Below are 12061 nucleotides of genomic sequence, written 5' to 3'. Positions count from 1 at the left end.
TCCTCACTTTAAAAGGACTAATCTGGGCTGTTGCCAAAGGCTCAGCTAATTGAAGTGATTAGGAGAAAGTGAGGACTTCAGATTCTGGAAGTCAGTGTCAAGAGTGTGGTGCTGGAAAAGCACAGCAGGTCAGGTAGCATCAGAGGAGCAGGAGAATTGACGTTTCGGGCATAAGCCCTTCCTCAGAAATGAGGCTTTGAGGGCTGGGGGGTTGCTGAGAGGTAAATGGGAGGGGAATGGGTTGGGGGGGGGCAGGGATAGCTGACACTGCAATAGGTAGATGACTGTGAGGAAGAAGGCAAGAGGTCAGAGAGGAGGGTGGAGTGGATAGATGGAAAAGGTGATGGATAGGTCAAGAGGGCGGTGCTGAGATGGAGGCTTGGGACTGGGATAAGTTGGGTGGAGAGGAAATGAGAAAAGCAGTGAAATCCACATTTAATCCCCTGTGTACAAAGTTAAAAATCACAACACCAGGTTATAGTCCAACAGGTTTAATTGGAAGCACACTCGCTTTCGGAGCAATGAAGGAGCGTTGCTTCTGGTGTTGTGATTTTTAACTTTGCTTCAAGTAGTTTGTCTAAACACTGGGCATGTTGTATCAATGGCAATGATATTTAGTGTTGTAAAATATTCACTTGCAAGAGACATGATATCGAGAGCATGGGTGCCAGTTAGCTCAGTTGACTGGACAGCAAATTTGATATCTTATTGATGCAAACTGTGGGGGCTTAAAATCCTATGGTAGTGAGGTCGGCATGAAGGCCCTGCCTTAACCTCCTACCTCGCCTAAGATGTTGTTACCCACAGATTAAATTTGACACCAGTTAATACTCTTTCTCTAATGGGAGAGCAGTTTATGGAGCTTGGGATTATGACAACTTTCACTTTTCATCAAGAACGTGGTCTTTATTAGTTTGGTAGTCATGACCTTGCTTCTAAGAGAGGGTAATTCCTTTGACTAAATAAGGGGAAATAAAGCTGATTAGCAATTATATTGAAACCTTCAGTTTTGTTGAGGAAATATCTGTCAGCACTCCAAGTATTAGACAAATCTTCAAGTATGCAAATTATTGGGGAGACCACATATTGAACATCTTGGCATTTTCAAGATTCTTGAGATGCTCAGTGCTTTGAGAAGAATTTGGACAAGAAAGCCAGTGATTTTAGAATTTTATTCTGTTTAAATGGGTGACACCTTATTCTGAAACTGGGGTTTATACTAAGGTTTCTCTCAATTTTGCTTTGAGATCTGAAGTCTTGGTTAGATTTCCTTTCTTCTCCCAACCTTCAAAATAAGGTGGTGGCTGCATTTATTAGACTCCTACCAAAATAAACTAGTACAAAACTTCATCTTAATATTAGAAGCTTCTAAAGTAGATGAGGAAAGGCCAGAAAAAATATATTTTTTTTAAAAAAAGCATTTTGCATACGCTCTGCTTCTGATCCTGTTAGAACAAGAACGTGTGGCTTGTCAGGGTAAAAATAATGTAAACTGTGATCTTCAGTTGATAACTTGGAATTTGTAGATTGATTGTTTTTGGTAATAGATTTCAATTTGTAATTTAAGAGATCAACAACTGGTGGTTTGCATGTCTGAGGAGACTGATTGATTAAATTGGAAGTAGGTCTGATGGCAAAATTATACACTTTGTATATTGATGCAATTTGCCAGATGTGGGTTTAATGAGAAACATGGCATTTTCCTCTGAACATTTTTGCAATGTCATTGAATCTCTTTGCATCTTTTGTGTTGGATATAAAACCGGAAATAAATTCAAGTTACCTTCTTCTCTGCTATGTTTTGAATGGAAGATCATTTGATCCCTTTCTCTCAGCTTAAATTTCTTAAATTGACATGCAAATATCTCTTGTACTGCTATTGTTGCTCTTTCTATCCTGTTTTGCAGATGAATTTCTAACTTTTGTCCCTCTCTTTGGGTAGGCTAGTTTGTAATTGCTGATTTAAAACTTTGTATCCTCTGCTATTTTATTTTGTGCCTACTTTGAAGTCCATATGATTAAAAGGAGACTGTCAATGTGGAAACAATTTAATTGATCAAGTGTGTATTGGGGGGTAGTTATATCTTTCAGGATTTTTGGGTCTGTCTTTGATATATCAATGTCCTGGATTTCAATTTTAGGGGGCCATTATTTCAGTAGTTGCAAATGACATAAAACTTGAATGTAGCAAACATTGATGTGCGTATGCTTCAGGAGTTTATGGACAAATACCCAATTGTGGAGAATATGAAGGTCTTTGAAATGGTGAATGGGAGATTACTAGGATGGTGCCGTAGATGGGGTCTTCATTTGAGTTGAAAGGCATGAGAGGCTGAGGTGGTTATTCTTTGGAGCAGATAGATTTAAGGGAACATTTGAATAAAATAATGAAGGTTTTTGATCGAGTAATTAAAAAAAAACTGGAAGATAAGGACACAGAAGAACTAGAAGAAACGAGAAGAAATTAGAAGATGAGGATAAATGTTCAAGCTAACTGGCAAAGAACAAAAGAGATTAACAACATTTCTTCTGATGGAGTGATTTGTTTTGATCTTAAATGCACTGCCTGGAAGAGTGATGGAGAGTGGACAGACAGGAGACTGAAAGAACACAGCAAGTAAGAAAGTATCAGGAGGTGCAGAACTTGATGTTTCAGGGGTAACCCTCCTTCAGAGGGTTGGAAGCAGATGGAGTAGAACAGGAAATGTTAGCACTGCAATAGGAAAATAGCTGGGGATTGCAATACATTGAAAAGTTATTCCAGAGGGCAAACGTGGGCTGAATGACTTCCAATACTATCAGATTCTAGGTAATGTTTTAGACTCGCCTCATACAAACCTTTCAATGGTTTGTATGCTATGAGCTTTCCGCACTCTGTCGTATCCCTGTGCCCACCACACAACTTTTGATTTTTCTTTGCATTATAAACCTTTCATTTCAACTAATTTCTTTGTATTTCATTAATAATTTTGCTTTTCCCTGTATCATTTCTGGTACCTTTTTTAAAATTTTATTTTGGATGGCACTTCATGTTTATCCTGATTCTATGTTGTATTATCTGAAAGTGGTGTTTGTACTCTACCTTTCTTGTTCTCCTAGCAGGAGAAAGTGAGGTCTGCAGATGCTGGAGATCAGAGCTGAAAATGTGTTGCTGGAAAAGCACAGCAGGTCAGGCAGCATCCAGGGAACAGGAGAATCGACGTTTCAGGCATAAGCCCTTCTTCAGGGATCCTGTTCCCTGGATGCTGCCTGACCTGCTGTGCTTTTCCAGCAACACATTTTCAGCTTTGTTCTCCTAGCAGTATATCAGCCGAAAGAAACATTTGAAAATACTAAAGCTTGCATATTTCCATGTAATCTGAAGGGTGCAAAGTATCTCACTTAGTGGGGTTAATAAGGGATGATGAAATGTTGAGTCAGTGGAACTTTTCGTGTTGAGATCTCTGTTGTTTCTAATTTGTGTTCCTGAGTTTGATTCAAAAGCTCCATACAAGCTGGTCAAATTCATAGATGCTGCCAACCTAGAAAAGGCATTTGAGTCTGACCAAGCAGCTGAAACTACAAAATAATATGGCTGACAGGATGGAGTATGAAATTTTAATACTGACAAGTGTTTATGAATGTAAGAAGAGGAAAATGAGTGACTTGAGAATCGGGTCAGATGAAGTTGAGGAAGTTGAAAAGAGGACTTTAATGAATTTGTTGCTCCCTATGACTAATTGTTGCTGAGGGCAGCAAAGCAAGCAAAATATAAACTGTGGAGTCCTAGTAATGAAATCTGTGTACTCCATAGTCTACTGGTCAAGCTATCTGAATACTTCCTGAAACAAACCAAAATTGATGGTAAAACCCAGCAGGTCTATTGTCTTTTTGAAAGTGGGAGGGAAGCAGAGTTAAAGTTTAGAGTCTGGTGACCCTTCAGAGCCATGGAGCATTAGTTCTGATCAAGAATGACCGGACTTGAAACATCAACTCTGCTTTCTCCCCCACAGGTAGTAACAAACTGTTGAGTTTCTCCAGCAATTTCAGCTTTTGCTTGAGATCTCTCGCTTCTGCAGTTTTTATTGTGTGTGTGTAAATACTTTCTGATATTGACTGTCAACACACTAAGAAGACACTTAAGCATTTTGTGTAGCTCAAAGAAGAGTTGCTAAAGTGAATCTTGGTCCTTTAGAGAATGAGAAGGGGCAGTTATAGATATGATGAAAAGGCGGAGGCATTGAACAGGTACTTTGCATCTGTCTTCACAGTGGAGGAAAGTAGTAACGTGCCAGTAAGTGGCGCGAAGACAAAGATAGGTGAGGAGCTGGAAGTTATTATGGAAGAGGTAGTTTTGGTAAGCTAATGGAGCTAAGGATAGACAAGTCTCCTGGTCTGATGGTATGCATCCCAGCGTATTAAAAGAGATGGTGGGAGAAATAGCAGGTGGGCTGGCGGTAATTTTCTAAAATTCGCTGGACTCTGGGGCAGTCCTAGCAGATTGGAAAATAGCAAAAGTGACGCAACTGTTTAAAAAGGGAAGTAGACAAAAGATGGGGAATTATAGACCAGTGAGCTTAACCTCTGTAGTGGAGAAAATGCTCGAGTTTATTATCAAGGAAGAAATAGCAGCGATCTCCAAAGAAATTGTCCCATTATACAGACGCAGCATGGGTTCATGAAGGGCAGGTCATACTTCTCAAATCTTGTGGAATTCTATGAAGACATTTCAAACAAGGCGGACAACGGGGATCCAGTGGATGTGGTGTACCTAGATTTCCAAAATGTGATTGACAAGGTGCGGCACATGAGGCTGTTATATAAGATGCATGGTGCTGGGGATGGAGTATCAGTGTGGTTAGAGGATTGGTTGACTGACAGAAAGCAAAGAATGGGGATAAATGTGTGCTATTCTGGTTGGCAATCCGTGACTAGTGGTGTGCCTCGAATGGGTTTCCTTGTGTATGAATTGCAGAAAGTTGGTTTGCAGGTACAATAAGTAATTAGGAAGGCAAATGGACTTTTGTCCTTAATTGCTAAAGGGTTGAGTTTAAAAGCAGAGGGGTAATGTTACAGCTGTACAAGGTGCTAGTGAGGCCACACTTTAAGTACTGTGTACAGATTTGGTCTCCTTACTTTGGAAAGTATATACTGGCACTGGAGGGGGTGCAGAGGAGGTTTGTTAGGTTGATTCCGGAGTTGAGGGGGTTGGCTTGTGAGGAGAGGCTGAGTAGACTGGGATTATATTCATTGGAATTTAGAGGGAGGATATTTATAGAAACCTATCAATTCCCTTCATAACTTTGAGAAACTATATATCGAGTCCCGGACATTGAGTTTGTAAAAGAAAGAGTTTGAGCTCCTGTGAGAAAGGGGTTAAGGTCCTCTTGTCATATTTGAGGCTGTACGATTCTTTGCTCTTGGGGAAGAGAGTGGCTTGGACTGCAGTGCCATGTGATCTGCTGCGAGTTTTTTTTTTGTGTGGGTGTGATTTCCGTCGTGAGGGTACGGCTGGTCTTTCCTTCGCAGCCTCATCTGGTAGTGGAGTGGTGTTCCTTAGTCCAGTTTCGACCGAGGCGCGGATGTTTGTGATCTTTTTGTGTGTAAGCGCCAGGTGCTGTGGTTTCCTGAAACTTTGGGAATCTGGACCAATGCTTGTGTTTTTTTTTCTGTCCCACAGTGGTTGATTTGGAGTCTGCGGACATGATTGATTTTTGTCCAACCTTGGTGTGGATCTTTTGGGGCCGCCACCTCCGTGTTTTTTTTTGACTACTCATTTTCCATTTCATAGATCATCACCGGGTGAAATGAAAGAGGGGGGGGGGGGGGTCACAAGTGTGCGTGTTTTTCCCTGTATTAAAATGAGAAGATTTCTGACTAGAGTGTCTCAAAAAAAAAAGAGAAATATTGAAATTAAGGTTGTACTAATGCTTGGGTCAAAAAAGGAAGTTTCAATTTAAATTGTACCATGCTGAGAGTGTTTGATGTTTAAATATTTTGGTTCAGAAAATCCTTTTAAGTAACTGTTTTGCCTTGTTTGAATTAGGATCTCAATTCAATGTGTTTGTGAGTTATGTAATTGGCAGATTTTGTATTTACATTGAAATTGTACAACCTTATGTCCTTTTTAAAATTATCAACCTTGTAAACTTTAAGCAAATTGATTGCCTTGAGCCCCTGATTTGTTTGAAAATCTACAATGCCTATTTTTTTTTAAAAAAAGTTGGGTCAGTGGTCATGCTTTAGCCAGAAGTGTATTGTTTTAAAACATCTTTGCTACAGTGTTTTAATGTAGGGTGTTCACAAAAAGAAGAGTGCATTTTTAGTTTGATGTTTTGTTAAGATTTTCTAGAGAATATTAAAACTTGAGGCTGGGCTGTTTAAATTCGTTCAATTATTGTTCAGACTTCATAGGTCCCCTTCATATTGCAAATTCAAAGAATGTTGATCTCTACCTAAGTTGCCACTGTAATTCCGACTGTTTTATTTAGGAAGTGTCAGTTGGACAACATATATTCAGCATTTGTTTCCCACAAATATTTGAAATTTTAAATCTGAACTGAAACTGCCTCTTCAATTGCTAAAGTACAGGAAATATTTTGTTTTCTTGCTGTTCTAGATTTTGGAAATACTTTTCCTGACAGCTTTCACTTTAGCCAAGTATTAATTTGTTAAAGGAAAATAATTTTGAATACCCTGAATGGGTTCCCCCGAGGGTTTGATTTTAGGACCATTGATTGTTGTTTATAATTGACTGAATTGTTTAGGCTGTACAATTTAAAGTTTATGGATTATATAAAATTTGATAATGTCATAACTAGTGAACAGAGTAACAGATTTCATGACTACTAAGAATGTTGAAATAGGCAGACACAATTTAGTGTTGTTAAATGTGTGACTGTCTTCATACTGATAACCACCTTGGCAAGGAAGGAATGAGAGAAGAAATGCAAAGATACTTCCAGCAGCTAACATCATCTCTAGAGTTTCTCCATTCACAAGTGAAGCACACCTTCAGACCACCGCCCACCTCTCCACAACCTGATCCAATGCATTCAATCAGCTCCCCAGTCATGAGCATGAAAAGTGAAGAAGCCAACAACAGTGAAAAGGAGGTCTGTGTGCTTTTTGTCAGTGGCCTTCCTATGGACATTTAAACCATGTTCTCATTAGACCATTTAAAGGATATGTAGGTTCACTGATCAAGCTAACATCACAACAGCCAGTTGGCTTTGTTACATTTAACAGCACAGTGGGAGCAGAAGCAACAAACAACGCTATGTTCACCTAGCCTGCTGCTGCAGGAATCCTCCATCTGAAGCATCTCTGCAAGGACTGAAGTCTCATCAGCTTTAAGTATTTAACTGCACTTACCCAAGATTTCAGCTTTCTCTGTGGAGTGATGTAGAAGGATAGACTGGATTTTGTTTTCAGGTTGGACTTTACTGAAGACTATCTTGGATAACTGGCTCATTTTCGCTCAACTTGGAGGGGATGGAGTGGTCACTAAGGACTTTGAATTTAAGAATTTTACTGGTGAACTTCTTCCCAAGTGGGAGGATCCTAGAAATACTATTTACTACACAGACTCGTAATTTTTTGTTATAAAGATTGTATGCTGTGCGTCAATAACTTATATATGGTTGTAAGAGTCGTATGAAAGCTAGTAGTACCATCTAGGTTGTTATCATGAAATGATAAAAGGAGGAAATGAGAGGGTGTATAAAGTATGAGCTGGGAGGGTCAAAGTTAAGTTTTGGGTTGTGTAACAAAGGCTCAGTTAGCATAACTCTGACTAGATAAGAACTTGCAATAAATAATGAGGTGCTGGAGGCAAGGGTAGTGCGTTAATGAGGTCAAAAGCATTCATTATGTAAAGCCAGTTAACAAGTTTAAGAACATCTATTGTATAATGCCAGATGGCTTAATCTTTACTGTTGATGCTCGCTGATTGTAATGGTCACCCAATCAATATAGATATTGCCTGACGTGGAAGCTGCTTCCTGTAAGTGACAATATAATTCCTTAAGAATCTGCTGTTCATGAAAAGACACAGAACCTGTATCTCTGTGCACATGGGCGATCATTCTCTCTCCCTACAAAGCCCAAAATAAAGATGAAGGAGGTAAAGCCATACTGTGTCTGTAAGTGTTTGCTTTGACTGATACGGGGATAGGGAAACAGAATGACAGATAAAATAGAAATAGATAGGATGTTTCCATTTGGTAGGTGAGACTAGGACAAGAGGGCATGGCCTCCGGATTAGAGGAAGCAGGTTTAGAACTGAACTGAGAAGGAATTTCTTCACCTAGAGGGTTGTTAATCTGTGGAATTGCTTGCCCAGGGAAGTATTTGATGCTGCTTCAGTAATTGCTTTTAAAGGTCGATACTTTTTTGATAAATAAACTAATTAAGGGATATGGTGAAAACGTTGGTAGGTGGAGTTGAGCCCATAAAAAGATTAGCCATGATTATATTGAGTGGCAGAGTAGGCTCGAAAGGCTGACCAGCCTCCTCCTGCTCCTAGTTCTTATGTTCTCCTGTCAGTGGTCTAAGTTATGAAACAAGACTGGAGAAACATGGGGATTTTTAGTTTTGAAGAGGAGTGACGGAGAAGAATGTAGAGCAATAGTGTTCTTGAAGTACCTTTCCAAACCATCTATTTCAAATAAAGCCAAGATGAAAGGTAAGCATATAGATATGAAAATAAGTAAAGATTTCCTAGATCTATTCAAGGCAGTTTTGTTATTACTCTTGTGGAGTAATAAGCTAAGATGGGCTGTTATTATCCCCATCTACACGTTGGGGTTTGGAGAATAAAATGTCTTTTTATGCAAGTTTCTTGAAGGATGAGACCATTTGTAAAAACTTTCTATTTCTGAGCAGAAAATTCTTTAATATAGCGAAGTTATTAATTATTTTGAATAACATTTTACCTGCATAGTACCTCTGCCTCAGTTTGAATTGGGTAGATCTATGGTATTAACATCATGCATCTGAATGAGCTTGCTGTGCATAAATTTGTTTTTGGCATTCTTGCACCAGCCTTTCAGTCATGAATTCAATGTCTGTACTTAAAATGGGAACAACCTATGTAAACTTGTCTCAGTAATCATAACTATCTCCCAATAATAACATTGTAAAGTCTTTGTTTGAAACCCCTACCTTTCAGCTTATACTGAAATCAAATGATAATGCTATAACAAAATTACACATTTTACTGCAAGGTTTGTAGCTCCGGTTGAGGTTTAGGGTGTAGGTTTGCTCGCTGAGCTGTAGGTTTGATATCCAGACGTTTCATTACCTGGCTAGGTAACCTCATCAGTGGCGATCTCCAAGTGAAGCGAAGCTGTTGTCTCCTGCTTTCTATTTATATGTTTGCCCTGGCTGGGGTTCCTGGTTTGTGGTGATGTCATTTCCTGTTTGTTTTCTGAGGGGTTGATAGATGGTATCTAGATCTATGTTTGTTTATGGCGTTGTGGTTGAAGTGCCAGGCCTCTAGGAATTCTCTGGCATGTCTTTGCTATGCCTGTCCCAGTTGAAATGGTGGCTTTTTTCCTCCGTGTGTAGGGCTATGAGGGAGAGAGGGTCATGTCTTTTTGTGGCTAGCTGGTGTTCGTGTATCTTGGTGGCTAACTTTCTCCCTGTTTGTCCTATGTAGTCTTTCTGGCAGTCTTTGCATTGAATTTTATAGGCGACGTTGGTTTTGTCCATGGGTTGTACTGGGTCTTTTAAGTTTGTTAGTTTTTATTTGAGTGTGTTGGTGGGTTTGTGTGCTACTAGGATTCCGAGGGGTCTTAGTAGTCTGGTTGTCATTTCTGAAACTACTTTGATATTTGGTAAGGTGGTTAGGGTTTCTGGCTGTGTTTGGTCTGCTTGTCGTGGTTTGTTCTTGAGGAATCTGCGGACTGTATTTTTTCAGTATCCGTTCTTCTTGACTATATTGTATAGGTGGTTCTCCTCTGTTTTCCGAAGTTTGTCTGTGCTGCAGTGTGTGGTGGCTCGTTGGAATAGTGTTCTGATACAGCTTCGTTTGTGTGTGTTTGGGTGGTTGCTGGTGTTAAGTATTTGGTCAGTGTTTGTCAGTTTTCTGTATACGCAGGTTTGTAGTTCTCCGTTGTCCTTTCGACTGTGACGTCCAGGAAGGCGAGTTTGTTGTCGGTTTCTTCCTCCTTGGTGAACTTTATTGCCTGTGAGGGTGTTGATGATGTTAACTGTCTCTTCTATCTTGTTTCATTTTGTATTTTTACTATTTCATTTTACTATTTCACTATTAAAAAATTTCAAAAATAGGCCATGGAAGGTCTTTTAAAATGGGGCTGGAGTGATAACCACGTGACCAGTAATTGCCCACTTCATCCAAAGGCTACTTGGTCTTCATCTCCTCTGAGCTCAGTGAGAGTAACCTGTGTTTCATGGTCCAAGGCTACTATCAGCAGTTAGCTCTTGGGGTCTCTCTGGTGTTGGGATTCAGTAGATTTGGTTTTTGGGATTGCATGAAGTAAAAACTATTGAAAATGATTCAGAAGCTTAACATTTTGCTTGTTCCATTGTTTCTCATTTTAAATGTATGCTTAATGATTCTAGCTAGATTTTCCACTTCCTTTGTGTTCCCCTAGCTTGTTCTACAATTTTGTACCAAGAGATTCTGCAACTGCATTCAGTATTGCAGTTCTTTTTTTTTTTTGTTTAATTTCTACCCTCTTTTTTTTTCAAAAAATTTAAAAGTTGGAATTTTTGTAACGTGGAAAACTGGCACATGTGTGGACAATGTGCCTCTTAATTATGATCTTTTGAAGAGTAAAGTTGTAAAAATATTTATTTCTTGCTGAATAGGCATTTAACCTTCTATAACATTTCCTATTCTCAAAATTTATATACACTGGATATGAGCTACTTATTCTGTAATTCAGAACAGACTCCATAGACCATAGATCATTGGAATTAATTCAGAAAGAACTATCTTAGCCTGATCTTTAACTACATAATGATCATCAAAGGGATCTTTTAAATCAAAATTGAGAGGAGATATTAAATTTTAAAGAAAGATCTATGGTATGTTTTCATCTGAACACCAGTGAGAGTGAATCTAAAATCATTGTGACAAATACTTTGGCATTTCTTGCACAGGTTAATGACCAGAGAACAAGATACCAAATAGGGAACCCTCTTTTTATTATTAACAGAATAAATAGTCTGAGAAATTCTTATTACTCTGAAAGTTTCACATCATTATGTTCCTAGTAAGGCTATTTGTTGAGTCGCTACTGTATTGTGAAATGGGCTGTGATTGATAAAATGGAATTGCTGGACGTTTATTGCTGCAAAGCGATGAGATCATGAAGTTTCTTAGTTTGGCCTGTATGAGATGTCTTGTGGTGTAAAAGATTAATGTTATAGCCTGTACAGCCCACATCCCTGAGCATTTCAGATCGTTTCTTTTCCATCACCTTCCTCTTCGAGATTTTCTATTGGGTTCAAAGTGCTGTTGCTGTCTAATTCTCAGCCGGACTTCAAAGATTCTATCTTTTGGGAATTTTGCAACTGGATGGATGAATGTAAAATTTTTAATATCGTGGATCCTCTCATCTTTGAGCTAAGTGGGTGCAGATCTTCTATTGCATTGTTCATTGGGACACCAATTATCTCTTCATAAACTACTTTGCACAACTCTCCCTATGCCATTTCTAATGCTTCAATGTCCTCTTGTCTTTTTGTTTATTTTCCACTCCTTTTTCTTTTGCTCTTTCTATATGTAACTTGTAAACATTTCTGTGATTTCTATGATTCTGTTTGTAGCCAATGCATTGTCTTCATCCTTGTCTCTAAAAGGTCTTTTGTCCTTAATCCTTTGTCTTGTGATGTTCACCTTTTTGACAGCTCTCTGCGAATTTATTAAGTTTTGATTTTTGCCTTTGAGAAACTACTGAACATTGTAACAAAATGGCAGTACATGTACGGCAGGATCTGGGTCATGACATTAGATGGAACCAGGGTGTCTAAGAGCTGTGGCACACAAGTAAGAGGAAGGTTGTGCTTTGGGATTGAACCTGAGTAGTCTAAGTGACTTGGTAGAAATTCT

At 38.9% G+C, this 12061-nt stretch overlaps 1 protein-coding gene across 4 annotated transcripts in view; it reads left to right on the top strand.

Moving 5' to 3' along the window:
* LOC122539800 (F-box/LRR-repeat protein 20) overlaps positions 1-12061 on the top strand; it is a 138711-nt gene that overhangs the window by 75123 nt on the left and 51527 nt on the right. The window lies entirely within an intron of this gene.

Source organism: Chiloscyllium plagiosum, unplaced genomic scaffold, assembly GCF_037043375.1.
Source record: "Chiloscyllium plagiosum isolate Xiang-an unplaced genomic scaffold, Cpla_swu_hap1 HiC_scaffold_32, whole genome shotgun sequence".
In the NCBI taxonomy this organism is placed as follows: Eukaryota; Metazoa; Chordata; class Chondrichthyes; order Orectolobiformes; family Hemiscylliidae; genus Chiloscyllium; species Chiloscyllium plagiosum.
This window is presented reverse-complemented; position numbering and strand designations above follow the sequence as displayed.